At 48.4% G+C, this 19,401-nt stretch overlaps 1 protein-coding gene and 1 pseudogene across 1 annotated transcript in view; one reads left to right on the forward strand and one right to left on the reverse strand.

Annotated features, from left to right (window-relative positions):
* The window catches only part of PPP1R1B (protein phosphatase 1 regulatory inhibitor subunit 1B), a 555,578-nt gene that overhangs the window by 525,178 nt on the left and 10,999 nt on the right, over window positions 1–19,401 (reverse strand). The window lies entirely within an intron of this gene.
* Window positions 5,882–6,013, forward strand: LOC120919660 (annotated as a pseudogene).

A 19,401-nucleotide genomic window follows, 5' to 3' on the forward strand; every position in this document is an offset into this window, starting at 1 on the left:
CAAGACCGCGGGGCATCCTGGAAAGAATCAGCTGTCCTGGGCCGTCTCACGCTTATTCTGGTGGCCTTCTCTGCGGTCCGACATTGCCGCATATGTAGCGGCATGCTCTGTTTGTGCCCAGAATAAATCCCCTCGGCATCTTCCGTTGGGACTTCTACAACCCATTCCCAATGGGGAGCGCCCATGGTCACACCTGGGGATGGACTTCATTGTTGACCTCCCTGTGTCCCGAGGCCATACGGTCATTCTCTCAATTGTGGATCGGTTCTCCAAAATGTGCCACTGTGTTCCACTCAAGAAGTTACCCACTGCACAGGAGTTGGCCACGGTTTTCGCCAGGGAGGTCTTCCGGTTGCACGGTTTGCCCAAAGAGATAGTTTCGAATCGAGGGAGTCAGTTTGTGTCCAGGTTCTGGCGCGCTTTTTGCTCTCAGTTAGGTATTCGACTCTCCTTCTCTTTGGCTTACCACCCTCAGTCCAATGGGGCCGCAGAATGATCCAATCAAGCCCTGGAGCAATTTCTTCGCTGCTATGTCTCCGATCATCAGGACAATTGGGTTGACCTTCTGCCATGGGCTGAGTTTGCCAGGAACACGCGGTCAACTCTTCCTCTGGGATGTCTCCCTTCATGGCCAATTATGGGTTTCAACCTGCTGTATTACCGGAGTCATTCTCTCCCCAAGATGTTCCAGCTGTGGAGAACCATCTTTCTGCCCTACGTGCTTCATGGGTACAGATTCAGAGGTCCCTTAGGATCTCTGCGCAGCGCCAGAAGCTCCAGGCTGATGTCCATGCTCCTGTCCTCCTCCGAGCCTTTCACGCGCGCTTTCCTCAGAAGCTGTATTTTGCGCCGCGGAGGAGGGGCCCTTGAGGGGGAGGTACTGTCATGGTCTTACCTCTTTACAGGCTCCTCATCACTGACATGTGCTGGCAGCCATCTTGCTTCATGGGGTTCTTGTAACCTGCCACACCCTGCGGCTCCTCCTTTCCACTGGGAGGAGCTGGCTGCTCAGCATATATATATAGGATGGCAGCTGCAGCATTTCCTCGCTTGGGCCTCTTCGTCTGACATCCCTTCTGTGCTCGTGCTGCCTGCTCCTGGTTTCCGACCCGGTCTTGGACGTTCCTCCTGGTTCCTGATTCCCGGCTTCATTTCACCCGTCTCTGGCTACAGACTCCGGCTTGGTTGACTCTCTTCCCTGGCTATCGACCCTGGCACCGTAGGACGACTCTCCTGGCTGTTTCGATCATCTGTGTGGACTTTGACCTTGCTGTTCGTTTTATCAAATAAATCTTCTTATTCATTTTATCTGGTTTGTACGTCTGATTCATGCTTCCATGACACTGAGTGGGTATTGCTCACCCGGATAGACCCCTCTCACATGTCCTAGCAGCCAGAATGATGCACGAACAGTATGAGAACAGTCTCTGCCACAGACCATCTGAGAACGAAAGATGGATAGTCAGGGACCCTCTGCCACAGGATTTAAGTCCTAAACTTCCTGCCTCACAGTAAAAGAGCCTTTAAGCCAATCTGGCGGACTGTAAGACAAATAGATTAGTGGATCCCTTTATAACTAAGTCACCAGGCCTATCCCGCGACATTAGCTTGGCTTACTTGGTCTCCTCCCTCCCCCGGTTTACTTCGTTGAGCAGCTTCCCCCACTTGGATGGACAGCTTGGGATTCCCTTCAGAATCATAGGCCCCAGCCAGCATAGCTGGGCCTACTCAATAGAGATGCAGCCTCGGACCAACGTGGTCCCGGGCTGGAATCACACACACGTGCCTCACGCCAGGAGGGCCACGAGGTGAAGGACCCCGAAAAACAGCGTCTGCCCCTTAAGTACCCCTTCCCAGCATGCACAGCGGGGCACCACTCCCACTGGGCTGCCGCCGAGAAGGGTCACTTAACACAACATGGTTCGCTTGTGTTCCAACATGGGCCTGAGGTGATAACTCCACCTACAGGCAACAGGGGAAAATCCTACCAAGCATAACCATTATTCAGAACAGAGGCTAATTGCACTGGAATTCAACAAAGTCTGAGCCCATTATTGGCTCAGATGCCCTCTAAATTTAGAATAGCGCCCCAGTCATTGGGAGCAGGGCGCTGCATGAGGTATTGTCACGAACGTCAGGGTGAGAGCATCCATTCTAGAGCCATTGCTCACATTTAATTCTAAACTAATAACCAGTAAAGCGTGGAGTTTGAAGTTTGTGTGCATTCATATTCATTTAAGTAAATTTTTTTCCTAAAAATTTGAGTTTGATAAACAGCTGCGCAAATATCGTGTGACTTAAAAAATTGCAGCAGCCACCATTTTATTCTCACAAAGGGTTAATTAAGTGTACTCTGGGTACGGGTGCATAAAGTGACAACTATATATGGTGGAAAGGGATTGGTCTGGATGTTCAAAGGAGGACAATATATTAGTCCATAGCAATTAGTCCATATGAATACTCAAGAGATTGCTGATCACAGAGATGGCTGCCAGCTTACAAATAGGAGGATCTGGAACATAAGCAAAAGGAAAAAGGCGGCGCCGCGTAGCTGTATGACTGTTTGTTAAAAGATACAGGAAAATAAGGAATACACTTATATATTCTCAGGGGCCTCTGGTTTCAGAAAATATAAAACAGTTCATATCTCAGCTGAGGAACAATTTGAGGAAAGTGTGAGCACTTGTCAGTGGCAAATGGTTTGACTCAACCCCCTAACTGCTGCATCTGCAGGACAGCTTTACTCTGTTGAAAAACAGACACACTAGCTGAATCACCAGGTAAAAGTTAAAGGAAAGAAAGCCTAAAATAGAAAACCAATTTAGCCATTACATCTGCCCCGTACACACCATCACTTTATGTGATGAAAAAAAACGACACTTTCTGTGAAGTAAAAAATGACGTTTTTGAAACTTCAATTTTCAAAGACGAAGTTGCATACACACCATCGTTTTCTCACAATGATCTTGCAAAGTCAGGTTACGTTCCACCACGTTTTACCATTGAAGCTAGCTTCTGGGCATGCGTAGATGAAAAAACGTCTTAGAAAACGACGTTTTTTGCTACACACGGTCAATTTCTGTGAGGTAAAAAGTGCACTTTTGAAAAACGACACATAAAATTGAAGCATGCTTCAATTTTTTTCTGTCGTTTTTTAGAAGACATAAAACAACGTTTTTGCCCACACACGGTCAATTAAATTGACGTTTTTGAAAATGACGTTTTTTTCCATCGCAGAAAGTGATGGTGTGTACGGGGCATAAGGATTGGTAAGCTGTAGCTTAATAGATGTTTGCTTTTGGGTTTAATACTACTTTAATAACTTTTCCCTCTAGCTTTTGTTTTACTTTTAAAGTGGCAATTAATTATGAGGAAGGGGGCACACTCATATTACGTGGACCTTGCTTTAAAAAAGTCTGGTTTATTTATTACGCGTTCTTACTTTTTTTTCTCCCCATTTATCTTTTTATGTAATTTTCTCCGAACTTTTACAAAGCACCTTACTGGTAAATTTTAAAGTGAGAAAAGTGAATTCAGCGCCAAAAATATAAGAATAAATTAATAGATAATATAAAGCTGCTCCTCTTAGACAATGCTGATTGTAATGAGTGAAAATGGAAAATAGAGGGCGCTAGACCACCCAGTGATAAATCAATTAATCAATAGTAAAGTGATCATAATAGAACTTAACAATATAAAATAATACAAATATTGCAAATATATAGTGTCTCTATGTCATGAACAATTCAATGACATCAAAGTCCCAATATTATATCAAGTGAAGTGTCACAAATGGAAAATAATAATAAATCTTCTTAATTTGCTGTATCTTGCTTAAGTGAAAAGAAAAATGCCACCACCACACTCCAATCTTCTTTGACACCCAAAACCGTGCTGATGAGAAATGGATGCGCTTACCAGATTGTATAGACTACTTTAATTAAAAAGTTAGTCATATGAGCTTATGCAGGATTGTGCCTGCACACATGCCGACAGGAAAATATTGATATTTAGCCTCATCACTGGGAAATCGAAACAGGGATATGCAAAAAAATCAATGGAGAAGCCAATAGCGTAATACTGATTCAATAAAAAAAACTTTTTTAAAAACAAGGAAAAAAAACAAAAGCCAAAATGGCCTCTTACTGTATGGGTGCCTACCCGGCACTGGGGCTGCAGACGTTTCACCGCTACAATTGCGGTATGAGTGGTATTGGGGCGTCCGGGATCTCTGCTACCTCCGTAGCACAGCCTCGCGTTCCCAGCTGTCAGCTCCAGGGGCGGGGGGGGGGGGGACACGTCACGTGACCGGGTCCCGCCTCCGACGTACGTTTCGTTGTATTATTTTCCATTTGTGACACTTCACTTGATATAATATTGGGACTTTGATGTCATTGAATTGTTCATGACATGGTAAATTTTAAAGCCTAGTTAAATTAGCTAAAAATTGGACCTCTGCAGAGAAACCACTGCTTCACAGATCTGTAGTAAATAAGGTCTATTTTTTGCTCTCACATGTTTATATGATAGGTATATCTGTATTTAGAGATTTTTTATTAAAATACACATATATGATAAAGCAATCTTTATACTAGATACACAGTATTTTATATATTGCATAGATTTTATTTTTATTTTAGATCCCAACACCCCTTTACTTTTTTGTTCTGCTATATACTGGATTAAGTGTCCTCCATTCAGGACTTAATCAAAAACTACATGCAAATAATACACAGACCTCCGTTTCAGTGCTGCTACGCGTCCCACTGAGTAATCCGCAAAGTTTTTCCTGCCATGGCAGGCCTGTTTCCAAATTATGCGATGCAAGATTGCATATTTCAGAACAATACACAGTGTTCATTTGGCCAGTAACCCTAGGTGCACTGACTTAAAAAAGCAAACAGCACATTTCAAAGAGCACAGTATTAAAAGAAGTTTAGATAAACAGAACACAGATCTTCAGGCAAAATACAAAATTCAGGCTCCAATGAGGAAAATTAAACTTGTTTCCAACAAGCTACTATCTTACTGGAGGAGTGCTGGATAGCAAAAAATAAACATCTATACTCACCTATGTGGCTGCAGCATCGGTGTGATGCTTCAGCTGTCCCCTGCGGGCTCTAAACTCAAGAACGGAGTGATCAGTCTTCACTGCTTTCATGACTGCTGAGGCGCAATGATCCCAGGTACCCCTTACTACAAAATGATGTACATAAACCTTCCCCCTTGCCCCTTCATCCCAATAAATAAACACTCTTACAACCATTAAGTTGGAAAGGGCAAGGCCACAGCTTTATTAAAGCAAACATAACGTTTTCAACATTCAACATTTTATAACCAGTGCCAGTCACAGTTGTACTGTAAGCACATTTCCAAAAAGGGGGGAGGGGCCTGTCCTTACCATAAGTGCTGGACAGGCCGCCTACTTCCGGTGTCCATGAAGGGCATGGCCCACTACGGCCATTTTCTGCTGGCAAGGTCAAGAAAACCGCAGCAAGCTGTGACATACCATAACAAAAAAAGGGGCGGGAGGGTGGTCAGCTCTTCCCAGCACGCTTCCAAAAGACCCAGAATTTCCTGGGGCGACCCCTTTTATCTGAGCTCGGGCCCAACCCATCCCCCAACTGACCAATCCTTCCGTGACCACCGCCTTGTCCAGTACCTGGCCATGCCCCCATCAGTCAAGGCTCTCTTTCCCTAAGGGGCTCAAGAGGCCTTCATTTTGTCCCATCTGCAGATCTGTATTTTCTGAACCTATTTGATTATTCCTCCATCAGCCATCAGATCACCAGTCATCAGTGGGTACACTGGGGCATGAAGATACAAAGTCTGGCATCTCTACCAAGATTAGCTGCAGATGGACCATATTCAATGCTGGTGACTCGCTTCTCGGCCTTTTGGCTAAGATCAAGTGTAGTATCTGTTCTTATCAGTTAGCAGGAGGTGACGCTATGCTAACCATCCCTAGTACACGGCGAGGTGGAAAGGGATGGCTGTGGCAAATGAACCTGCTGGCGTTGAGGTGAAAGCCTTCTGATCGGGACGGAGAAACATGCGGTCGAAGCTGAAGGGTCGGGTCCCTGGCCTTCTGGCCTGGATTTGATGCAGTTTCTAACCTTGCCAGTTTCTCGCAAGGGAACGTCGACCCCACCCTACTGTTAAGGGGGGTTGTACCATAGGCTAGTACCTCCCGAGTATAATTAGGTAGGGAGCAAAAGAGACGAACATGCACTCTCCTTGAGTTTCCGGAGCTCTCAATCCTTCCTGGTGGGGAAGGGGGCTGTCACTATCCGGGCTGTTGGTCAGGGTTTTGAAAAAAGTCTATGGTGAATGTGCCCCTGGAGTGGCAGTTCAGGGGTGCCATACTTGCACTTGTGTTTTACCGGCACTTTTGCTTTTTGGCACCGTGGTCACTTCACCATATCACACTTTTTTTACACCTGCCTCTAGGGCCGGGCCTTTTGGCTGGGACCAGAGGAATTTTTGTTTCCTGGCCGGAGGGCCGGCCATCGTATTGCACGATGGTCACTTTCTCTCTTCCTCATCTTTCTTCTCCCCCACTTTCTTTTTATTTACCCCTGTGTTGTCACTTTTATGTATTTTTTTGTTTGGTGTCACGTTTGTCACAGAGTGATTAGTAGGGTGCCGGTCCTCGGGCCAGCCCTGAACGTCTTGGGAGTGGGTGGACATGGCCTTCTGGCTTAGTTCACCTGCTCTCATGGGGGTCTCCCTTCGGGGGAGCCCCACCTAGTACTTGGGTGGGTTCTGTTTCGGCAGACCGTCCAAAGAATGGGGTCTGTGTCGGCTTCGGCTGCTCGGACCATGTGAGTACCTTAGTCCCCGTCTGGAGCCTAACCCCCCCGGGGGATCAGGGTTAGGTCCTTCGTTATGGAGGATAGACGTAGCACCCGTTGCACATTTTTGTGTTTCACTCTTGATGTGTGTGCACATTTTCTTTGGCGCCAGGTGGAGTTTTTGGGTGTGTTTTGCACGCCATAGGCTTTTCAAAATAAATCAATGCTGGTGACTAATCCCTTGTCCACTGCATACCTTTTTTTGGCCACAGCTTTCACAATTTAGGCTCTCTTTAAACAGAAGCATTGAAGTCAGTTTTTTTTCGCAGCTTAGCCCATTCTGTTTGCCCTTGTAGAGCACCTGCTCTGTTTTATGTTAGAAGGCTGAAAGGCTACCAAATCACATGTGGGAGGTGGACGTACTGCTTGTGTTGTGCATTTTGGGGATGAATTGCTCCACAGTGTCTGCAGCTACAAAGGTCAGTGAGGACTTGTTAAGAAATTAGGTAAATATATATCAATAGCCTGGCCATAATTGTACATATTTTAGAAATGGCAAAAAATTACCCTTAGGCCCCGTACACACGGTCGGACAAAACCGATGAGAATGGTCCGACGGACAGTTTTCATCGGTTCACCTCTGAAGTGGCCGTACGGCCTGATATGTGTACACACCGTCAGTCCAAAATCCGATATGGTCAGAACGCGGTGACGTAAAACACACGACGTGCTGAATAAAACGAAGTTCAATGCTTCCAAGCATGCGTCGACTTGATTCTGAGCATGCGCGGGTTTTGAACCGATGCTTTTGTGTACTAACCATCGGTTTGGCCCGATCGGTCAGCGGTCCATCGGTTCGATTTTAAAGCATGTTTTAAAATTTTGGACCGAAGGACAACAGACCGATGGGCTATACACACGGTCGGTTTGGACCGATGAAACTGAACCTCGGTCCATTCTCATCGGTTTTGTCCGACCATGTGTACGCGGCCTTAGTCTTTTGGGTTCATTGACACCCATCATCACTTAGTCTGAAAGAATGAGGATATTCTATTGGTGCAAGGCATCACAGACCCACCCCTTGAGGGAGCATTGCCACAGCGACTTACACTTAAATAAACTGATGTTGAGAACTGCACTGACAGCTTCATCTCAATGCGGCTCTCTGCATTATCGAGGATTGCCTAAGACCAGCAAGGAGAGGACCTTCAAGGGGATGAGTCTCATGTTACTAGTCTGAAGACACCCGTGGTGGAAGAAAAGAAAAGTCATCTATGGAATGCTTAAACTGATTGTAAAGGTTCAGTTTTTTTTTTTTTAAATAACAAACATGTCATACTTACCTTCACTGTGCAGTTAATTTTGCAAATTGAAGGGAAGGACCTCCAAGGTTATATTCTCTGAAATATTGCCTGTGCTAATGCGCAACACAGGAAAGACAAAACTGAATGCATGCCTAAAGCTATTGGGAAAGATTAGAGGAACTGAGGCCCAGATTTACAAAGACTTATGACGGCGTATCTCCAGATACGCCGTCGTAAGTCCGAATGAGCGCCGTCGTAGGTATGCGCCTGATTCATAGAATCAGTTACGCATACATTCTGCCAAGATACGAGCGGCGTAAGTCTCCTACGCCGTCGTATCTTGGGTGCATTATTACGCTGGGCGCTAGGTGGCGCTTCCGTTGATTTCCGCATCGAATATGCAAATGAGCTAGATACGCCGATTCACAAACTTACGTGCGCCCGTCGCATTTAGTTACGCCGCTTACATAAGACATACACCGGTGTAAAGATAAAGCAGGTCTCTAGGTGGCTCGGCCCATGCAAAGTATGGACGTCGGAACAAGCGTATCTTTTTACGTTGTTTGCGCAAGTCGTACGCGAATAGGGCTGTGCGTAAGTTACGTTCACGTCGTAGGCAGTGTTCGACGTATCTTAGGCATTCTATCCGACGCATGCGCACTGGGATACGTCCACGTCAATCACGTCGGGTCACGATTCATTAGCATAAAACACGCCCACCTCTTCACAATTAGAATTAGGCGCGCTTACGCCGGCACATTTACGATACGCCGCCGTAACTTAGGACGCAAGTGCTTTGTGAATACAGCACTTGCCTCTCTAAGTTGCGGCAGCGTAGCGTAAATACGATACGTTACGCCCGTCCACACTTACGCCGCCCTACGTGAATCTAGGCCTGAATGTATTTCCTCTTGAGAAGAGCAGATTAAGAGGGGATATTATCAACATGTACAAATATATAAGGGGTCCATATAGTGAACTTGGTGTTGAGTTATTCACTTTAACCACTTCCATACCGGGCAATTATCATATTAGGTCCGGAGGAACACTGTCCCTCCAGGCGGGCGTCATATGACGTCCTGAGCTTCTCGCCGCTCCTGCGGGCCCCCGGGGGATGAGGTGTATCCCTCGAGATGCAGCCCATCCCACATTAGTGTAAAGAGTAGAGGTCGACCGATATGGGTTTTTCTCTGGCCGATGCTGATGCCGATATTTAGAAATCGGGGAAGCCGATTGGCCGATATATGATGCCGATTTTTGCGGCCGATATTTTGGGCCGATTTTTGGATTGGGATGCATTGTGGAGGAGGATGGATGGTGCTGGGCGTGGGTAGGAGATGCGTTGTGGAGGGGGGAAAGATGGTGCTGGCTGTGCCTGGGGGATGCATTGTGGAGGGGGGTGGATGAATGGTGCTGGGCGTGGGTGGGGGGTGTGTTGTGGAGGGGGATGGATGGTGCTGGGCGTGGGTGGGAGATGCGTTGTGGAGGGGGAAAGATGGTGCTGGCTGTGCGTGGGGGAAGCATTGTGGAGGGGGATGCATGAATGTTGCTGGGTGTGGGTGGGGGATGTGTTGTGGAGGGGGATAGATGGATGGTGCTGGCGGTGGATGTGTTGTGGAGGGGGATGGATGGATGATGCTGGCCGTGGGTGGGGGATGCGTTGTGGAGGGGGATGGCTGGATGTTGCTGGCCGTGGAAGGGGGATGCGTTGTGGAGGGGAAGAGATGGATGGTGCTGGCTGTGGATGGAGGGAAGGGGGTGGATGGATGGAGAATGCATTGTGGAGGGGGATGGAGGGATGGAGCTGGCCGTGGGTGGAGGATGCATTGTGGAGGGGGAGAGATGGATGGTGCTGGCTGTGGATGGAGGGAGGGGGGTGGATGGATGCAGCTGGCCGTGGGTGGGGGATGTATTGTGAAGGGGGATGGATGGAGCTGGCCGTGGGTGGGGGATGCATTGTGGAGGGGGAGAGATGGATGGAGCTGGCCGTGGGTGGGGGATGTATTGTGAAGGGGGATGGATGGATGGAGCTGGCCGTGGGTGGGGGATGTATTGTGAAGGGGGATGGATGAATGGAGCTGGCCGTGGGTGGGGGATGTATTGTGAAGGGGGATGGATGGATGGAGCTGGCCGTGGGTGGGGGATGGATGGATGGAGCTGGCCGTGGGTGGGGGATGTATTGTGAAAGGGGATGGATGGATGGAGCTGGCCGTGGGTGGGGGATGTATTGTGAAGGGGGATGGATGGATGGAGCTGGCCGTGGGTGGGGATGGATATATATAAAATGAGTGTGTATACAGGAGAGGGGTGTGCTCTAACATGTACACACTGTTCCCTCCAGCACTGCCCATTGGATGACACCAGTGAGCTCCCACATGAGTTGGAGTACTATGTACAATCACTAGAGAGCGGAGGCACCTATCAGAGATGATAGGAATACTGTACATTACCCCAGTCTCCAGCAGCACGAGAAATGAATCCTTCAGCCACGCTGCTAGTAGCCTGCGTGCCGGCCCCGCCCAACCCCCCCCCCACCTCGGCGGGCTGTAGCAGAAAGCAAACTTGTCACAAGCCCGAGCAGCTGCAGTAGTTGTCTGCGCAAAGAGATCACAAAATCTTCCTGCATGCTGGGACGGTGGCGGGATTACTGAACATGGGCTCTAGGCTACGGCTGGAGCCGTAGCCTAGAGCCCATGTTCAGTAATCCCGCCACCGTCCCAGCATGCAGGAAGCTTTTGTGATCTCTTCGCGCAGACAACTTGTACTGCAGCTGCTCGGGCTTGAGACAAGTTTGCTTTCTGCTACAGCCTGCCGAGGTGGGGGGGGGGGGGGCGGCACGCAGGCTACTAGCAGCGTGGCTGAAGGATTCATTTCAAGTGCTGCTGTAGGTGGAGCGGGGTTTAGCGTGGCAGCCGAAAATCGGCCGATTTTTTACAATAATCGGCTGATGCCGATTTCTTAAAAACGGCCAAATATCGGCCGATATATCGGTCGTCCTCTAGTAAAGAGCCGAAAAAAATTGTCTCTTTACCACGTGACCGGCTGTGTCCAATCACAGCCAGTCTCATGCATTGTCCTCATGCACGACATAGGTGCAAGCACAAGCAGCGATCGGGGACGAGGCTTGTCACACTGACACAGTCTATCCTCGATCTTGGTAAAGAGTCAATGAAATCCTGTCAGGGAGAGCAGACCGATGGTGTGTCCCTTGTACATAGGGACACCAATCGGTCATCTCCCCCAGCAAGTCTCCTCCCCCACAGTTAGAATCACTCCCTAGGGAACACATTTAACCCCTTGATTGCCCCCTAGTGTTAACCCCTTCCCTGCCTGTCACATTTATACAGTAATCAGTGCATATTTATAGCACTGTTCGCTGTATAAATGTGAATGGTCCCGAGGACACACTTAACCCCTTCCTCGCCCCCTAGTGGTTAACCCCTTCACTGCCAGTGTCATTTACACAATAATCAGTGCATCTTTATAGCACTGTGTAAATGACAATGGTCCCAAAATGATGTAAAAAGTGTGATGTGTCTGCCGCATTATCGCAGTCATGATAAAAATTGCAGATCGCCGCCATTACTAGTTAAAAAAAATAATAATACAAATGCCATAATTCTATTCCCTATTTTGTAGACGCTATAACTTTTGGGCAATCCAATCAATATAGGCTTATTGTGATTTTTTTTTTTTTATAAAAAATATGTAGAAGAATACAAATCAGCCTAAACTGAAGAAAAAATTATTATTATTTTTTTAAATTGGGATATTTATTATAGCAAAAAGTTATAAATATTGGCCCGGATTCAGAAAGACGTACGACGGGCGTATCAGTAAATACGCCGTCGTAAGTCCGAATCCGCGCCGTCGCAACTTAAAGCATATGCTTAAACTGAGATACGCTTAAATGTTGCTAAGATACGACCGGCGTAAGTCTCCTACGCCGTCGTATCTTAACTGCATATTTACGCTGGCCGTTAGGGGCGTGTACGCCGATTTACGCCTAGAATATGTAAATCAGCTAGATACGCCTATTCTTTACGGCCGTCGCAGTACAGATACGCCGTTTACGTAAGGCCTTTTCCGGCGTAAAGTTACCCCTGCTATATGAGGCGCAGCCAACGTTAAGTCGAAAGCATTGGCTTTTTGCGGGTTAATTTGGAGCATGCACACTGGGATACTTTCACGGACGGCGCATGCGCCGTTCGGAAAAAGCGTCATTTACCTGGGGTCACAATAAATTTACATAAGACACGCCCACATCTTCCACATTTGATTCAGGCGTGCTTACGCCGGCCTATTTACGCTACGCCACCGCAACTTACGAAGCAAGTGCTTTGTGAATACTGCACTTGCCTGTCAAAGTTGCGGAGGCGTAGCGTAAATAGGATACGCTACGCCCGCACACAAATATGCGCTCCCTACCTGAATCTGGCCCATTGTGTTTTTTTTTTCAAAATTGACGCTCTTTTTTTGGTTTATAGAGCAAAAAACAAAAAACACAAAAATAATCAGATACCACCAAAAGAAAGCTCAATTTGTGGGGGGAAAAAAATATCAAAATTATTTTGGGTACAACGTCGCATGACCGCACAATTCTCATTTAAATTGTGACAGTGCTGAAAGCTGAAAATTGGCCTGGGCAGGAAGGGGGTGAAAATGCCCGGTATGGAAGTGGTTAAAAAAGGCCTGGATTATTTCCTTAATGTACATAATATAACTGGGTACTAACATTTATAGGTAAAGTTAATCCAGGGAACATCAGATTGGCTCTCGGGGGATCAGGAAGGATTTTTTCCCCCTGCTGTAGCAACGTGGATCATGCTTTACTGGGGTTTTTCACCTTCCCCTGGATCAACTGTGGGTATTAGGGTGACCACATGTCCCGGATTTCCCGGGCACCTTCCTTCTGGGACAATACAGTGTCCCTGAATTTCCCCCTGACCCTGGGCTAGGGTGACCACATTTCCAAACTACAATTCAGGGACACCCTCCCTTCCCAATAATCAGCTTGTGCTGTAACAAATCACAGCACAGTGATTGGACACAAGAGGCGGGATTTATGATTTCTCCAATCACAAGAAGGGGGCAGGGCTTGTGCTCCTCCAGACATTCCCAGCCAGGGCAAGTACTGTCAGTGAGTAAAGTGGTGATGTGGCGGTCTTTTTTGGGGGCATCAGATTGGCCCGGTGGGGGGGGGGGGTGGCTGTGTCAGTTTCATTCCGGGACACTGTATTGTCCTGGAGTGAATGTGCCCGGGACAGAACTGCAAAATGTGGGACTGTCCCGGACAATCTGGGACACGTGGTCACCCTAGTGGTCTAGGGTGGCATACCTGGTGGTCCAGTGTGGTGGCCTTCCCTGGTTCTCCTGGGTGGGCATTCGAGGGGGGGCTGCGTTGATAAACAATCAGCACAGACCCCCTGCCAGGAGATCAGCCGATCGTCTCTCCTCTACTTGCGTCTATCAGATGCGAGTGAGGAAAAGCCGATCAACGGCTCTTCCTGTTTACATCGTGATCAGCCGTGATTGGACACTGCTGATTATGTGGAGGCTAGGGTGACTACATTTCCAAACTGCCATTCAGGGACAATTTTGCCAAGGACCAAACAGGTGAATGGCTGGTTTTGGCTGGTTTTAGCACTCATATCATCCCAACACCATGCTTGATATGGTGTCAGGATCATAGGCGTGCACACAAGGTGCGCCAGGGCCCATCCTAATCACCCTGTGTGCCGCAGAATCCCCCTGTTTGGACCCCTGGTATTTCACTGAAGTCCTCTAATGATGCTCCTAAAAAAAATTAAAAATGAATAAAAAATTCAGTAAAAATAATAAAAAACAAAATAAAAATGAAACAATTATGATACCGTCCACTGCTCTACCAACACCAACCTCTACCCTACTGACACCGTCAATATACATACACACATGCATGTGTGTTTGAGCTTTGGGATGCACACCCTAATGCAATAGGCTGCGCACACCTATGGTTAGGATGATCAAATCATATTCCTTTCTATTATTACATTGTAATAGATAATGAAATAGTTCAACTCACCATAATGCAGAATCATTGGGAACCCTGAGCGTGTCACTTGCCACCAGATACAGCGTGCCACCATATGCAGTGTGTCACTTGCCACCAGATGCAGCGTGCCACCATATGCAGTGTGTCACTTGCCACCAGATGCATCGTGCCACCATATGCAGTGTGTCACTTGCCACCAGATGCAGCGTGTCACCAGATGCAGTGTGTCACTTGCCACCAGATGCAGCGTGCCACCAGATGCAGTGTGTCACTTGCCACCAGATGCAGCGTGCCACCAGATGCAGTGTGTCACTTGCCACCAGATGCAGCGTGCCACCATATTAAAGTGAAAAAAAAAAAATGAAAAATTCCTTCAAATATCACACCTGCTGTGTGTCTCTAGTAGTGGCACATGTTTAGAAATGTCCCTGCACAACATTAAATTATTATAAGAACAAAGTAATTTAATACTGGTTGCGCACGTGCTGTGTGGGAACAATATCTCGATTATTTTAGGGGTGGTGGGGGGGTGGCATTATCTTTTTGGGAAAGCAAAATTGTAGAAAAAAGGGCACCCCTCAAACATACTGTAATTGTAGCGCAACAAAGAGCCACGTGCAAAGTATTGCATCAAAAATTGTTATTAGGCGCCCTTGTTACACAGGGGCATAAAAATGTGTCCGTAGGCGCAACATAACACTGCAACCCCTCCCAATATCTGTAATTGTAGCGCAACAAAGAGCCACGTGCAAAGTATTGCATCAAAAATTGTTATTAGGCGCCCTTGTTACACAGGGGCATAAAAATGTGTCCGTAGGCGCAACATAACACTGCAACCCCTCCCAATATCTGTAATTGGAGCGCAACAAGGAGCCACGTGCAAAGTATTGCATCAAAAATTGTTATTAGGTGCCCCTGTGACACAGGGGCATAAAAATGTGTCCGTAGGCGCAACATAACACTGCAACCCCTCCCAATATCTGTAATTGTAGCGCAACAAAGAGCCACGTGCAAAGTATTGCATCAAAAATTGTTATTAGGCGCCCTTGTTACACAGGGGCATAAAAATGTGTCCGTAGGCGCAACATAACACTGCAACCCCTCCCAATATCTGTAATTGGAGCGCAACAAGGAGCCACATGCAAAGTATTGCATCAAAAATTGTTATTAGGTGCCCCTGTTACACAGGGGCATAAAAATGTGTCCATAGGCGCAACATAACACTGCAACCCCTCCCAATATCTGTAATTGGATCGCAACAAGGAGCCACGTGCAAAGTATTGCATCAAAAATTATTAGGTGCCCCTGTTACACAGGGGCATAAAAATGTGTCCGTAGGCGCAACATACCACTGCAACCCCTCCCAATATCTGTAATTGGAGCGCAACAAGGAGCCACGTGCAAAGTATTGCATCAAAAATTGTTATTAGGCGCCCCTGTTACACAGGGGCACAAAAATTGTGCCTTAGGCCACGTGCAAAGTATTGCATCAAAAATTGTTATTAGACGCCCCTGTTACACAGGGGCACAAAAATTGTGCCTTAGGCCTTAGGCCACATGCAAAGTATTGCATCAAAAATTGTTATTAGACACCCCTGTTACACAGGGGCAGAAAAATTAGGCCTTAGGCCTTAGGCCACGTGCAAAGTATTGCATCCAAAATTGTTATTAGGCGCAACATAACACTGCAACCCCTCCCAATATCTGTAATTGGAGCGCAACAAGGAGCCACGTGCAAAGTATTGCATCAAAAATTGTTATTAGACGCCCCTGTTACACAGGGGCACAAAAATTAGGCCTTAGGCCACGTGCAAAGTATTGCATCAAAAATTGTTATTAGGCGCCCCTGTTAAACAGGGGCAGAAAAATTAGGCCTTAGGCACTGGTGGCGGAGCACAGAAAAACTAAATTTCTTACTAGCTAACAGCATGAAAAGTGAGGAGGAGAAGGATATTCCATCAGCAGCACAACAGGACAGTCACTCAGCATCAGCAGTCTCAAAGGGATCTGATATTTCAACACAAAATTCTTATTCAGTAACATCAGCATCAGGTGCTTGGTAGCCGGTGTTGATCCAAGCCTGATTCATTTTGATGAAGGTCAGTCGATCAACAGAGTTGGTGGAGAGGCGTACCCTGTGATCGGTCACAAAGCCTCCAGCAGCACTGAATGTACGTTCTGAAAGAACACTGGATGCAGGGCAAGCCAGTAGCTCAATTGCGTACTGTGCAAGCTCTGGCCAGTGATCCATCCTCAAGACCCAGTAAGCCAGAGGATTTTCCGTGGGGAAGGTGTCCAAGTCGGATCTTGCCGCTAGGTATTCCCGGACCATGTAAACCAGACGCTGGCGATGGTTGCTGGAACCGGTCAGACCTTGGGGCTGCGGACTAAAAAATTGTCTGAACGCATCGGTCAGACGGCCACCTTCTCCACCGCTCCTTCTCTGACTCACCGAAGCCTCAGCAAGACGTTGTCCAGGGCCAGGTTTTGGTAATCCCCCCGGTTCTGGGAACGCATTGCACAGACCCTTCTGCAAGGCCTCCCGCAGTAGTTTCATCTTCTGCTCCCTCTGCGATGGCAACATAAGATCCGTTACCTTACTCTTGTAACGTGGATCAAGGAGAGTTGCCAGCCAGTAATGATCCCTCTCCTTGATAGCACGTACACGAGGATCCTTACGCAGGCTTTGCAGAATCAGGGAGGCCATGCAGCGTAGGTTTGCAGAGGCATTCGGGGCACAGTCCTCTGGGTCACTGAGGACGACAGGATCCTCAGCCACCTCATCCCAGCCACGTAAAAGTCCACGTGTTCCTTGGGACTGTAAATGATCCCTTGAAGACTGCTGCTGTTGATGCTGAGTGCTAGGCTCCACCTCCATGCTGCTGATACAATCATCCCCCTCCTCCTCATCCTCCTCCTTCTCTTCCTGTATGCTAGGTGGGCAAGCAGGACCACTGTCTGGATAAAGGGGGCCTTGAGAGGTAAGGAAGTCCTCCTCTTCCTCCCTCTGTTCTGCCTCAAGGGCCCTGTCCATTATTCCACGTAGGGTGTGCTCCAACATGTGAATAAGCGGGACAGTCTCACTGATGCATGCACTGTCACTGCTCACCATCCTTGTGGCCTCCTCAAATGGTGACAGGACAGTGCATGCATCCCTGATCAAGGCCCACTGGCGTGGTGAAAAAAACCCAAGCTCCCCTGAGCCAGTTCTGCTGCCATATTGGCACAGGTACTCATTGATGGCCCTCTGCTGCGTGTGCAGCCGCTGCAGCATGGCCAACGTAGAGTTCCATCTGGTGGGCATGTCACAGATTAGGCGGTTCTTGGGCAGGTTGTATTCCCTCTGGAGGTCTGTCAGCCGAGCAGTGGCATTATATGACCTCCGGAAATGCACACAGACTTTCCTGGCCTGCCTCAGGACATCCTGTAAGCCAGGGTACCTGCCCAAGAACCGCTGCACCACCAAATTGAGAACATGCGCAAAACAGGGCACATGGGTGAGTTTTCCACGTCGCAGGGCAGAGAGGAGGTTGGTGCCATTATCGCTGACCACCATTCCAGGCTTCAGCTGGCGTGGCGTCAACCACCTCTGAGCCTGCCCCTGCAGAGCTGAAAGAACCTCTTCCCCAGTGTGGCTCCTGTCTCCCAAGCACACCAGCTCTAGGACCGCATGGCATCTCTTGGCCTGCATTCCTGCGTAGCCCGTCGTACGCCTACGGAGCACGGCTGGTTCTGAGCCAACATCACCACAGGAAGAGGCCACAGAGGAAGAAGAAGAGGAGGGGTGGAGGAGAGAGGTGTGTCACAAGCAGTTGTAGTGTTTTGGAGGCGTGGTGGTGGAACAACCTCCAAAACTACTGTGCCTTGACCTGCGTCCTTCCCAGCTGCCAGCAGAGTCACCCAATGGGCCGTAAAAGACAGGTAACGTCCCTGTCCATGCCTGCTGGACCATGAGTCAACGGTAAGATGCACCTTACCACTGACCGCCCTGTCCAGCGAGGTATGGACATTGCCTTCCACATGCCGGTAGAGAGCCGGAATCGCCTTCCGTGAAAAAAAGTGGCGTTTGGGTACTTGCCACTGAGGTACTGCACATTCCACAAACTCACGGAAGGGGGCAGAATCTACCAACTGAAAAGGTAGCAGTTGAAGTGCTAGCAATTTTGCTAAGCTAGCATTCAACCGCTGGGCATGTGGATGGCTGGGAGCGTACTTCTTTCGGCGCTGCAGCAGCTGGGGCAGGGAAATTTGTCTGGTAATATCAGTAGATTGGCCGGATGTACTACCACTACTACGTTGTGACACACCTATTTCTACACCTTCGGTGCAGGCTGCAGAGAGGACTGGGGGTCTAGTGGGGTTTGAGGTCACAGAAGGGCAAGGGGAGGACCGCTTTGGTCTTTGGTGTGGGTCTTTCTGGTATGCCTGCCAACGAGCTGCATGGCAGGTCGACATATGTCTGGACAAGCATGTGGTGCCCAAGCGGGTGATGTTTTGGCCACGCGAGATACGCTTGAGACATATGTTGCAAACAGCAAAGGTAGCATCTGATGGACAGGTTTCAAAAAAGGCCCACACCAAAGAACTTTTGCTGTACCGTTGAGACACAGCAGCGCCACGTAATGCAGTTGGTGTACTGCCCTTAAGCTGACCCCTGGAGGGCTTCCTGCCTCTTTGAAGATGTGCCTGTGCCTCGTCCTCTTCCTCCTCCTCCTCTCTCCTACCAGGCACCCAGGTAGAGTCAATGACCTCATCATCCCCTCCCTCCTCATCATCACTGGCGACAACCTGGCAGTATGCTCCAGCTGGGGGAACATCACTCCCAGATTGTTGTCCCTCTCGGCCACCCCCTCTCCCTGGGCTCACATCAATGCCTTCCTCTATCAGTGTTCCGTCATCGGAGTCTTCAAAACGCTGTGCATCTTCAGCTAGCATGTACCCAACACTGTGTTGAAACAGTTCGGGGGACTCCTCAGGCGGACACGGTGGGACTAGGGAAGGATTGTGTGATCCCATTGTGCAGAGGGTAGAGGACGCCTTGGCAGCTGCTTTGCCAGACAAACTATAATCAGTCTGTGTGAGAGAGGATGAGGAGGATGAGGACGGCTTGGTCATCCACTCAACTAATTTCTCAGCATGTTGAGGCTCAACACGGCCAGCTCCCGAAAAGAAGGACGAGCGGCCACGGCCACGTGCTGAACAGGATGCACCACATCCATCACCAGCGTTACCTCTAGATGCAGAGCCTGCTTGCCCTCGTGACTCTCTG

This window comes from Rana temporaria, chromosome 12 (assembly GCF_905171775.1).
Source record: "Rana temporaria chromosome 12, aRanTem1.1, whole genome shotgun sequence".
In the NCBI taxonomy this organism is placed as follows: Eukaryota; Metazoa; Chordata; class Amphibia; order Anura; family Ranidae; genus Rana; species Rana temporaria.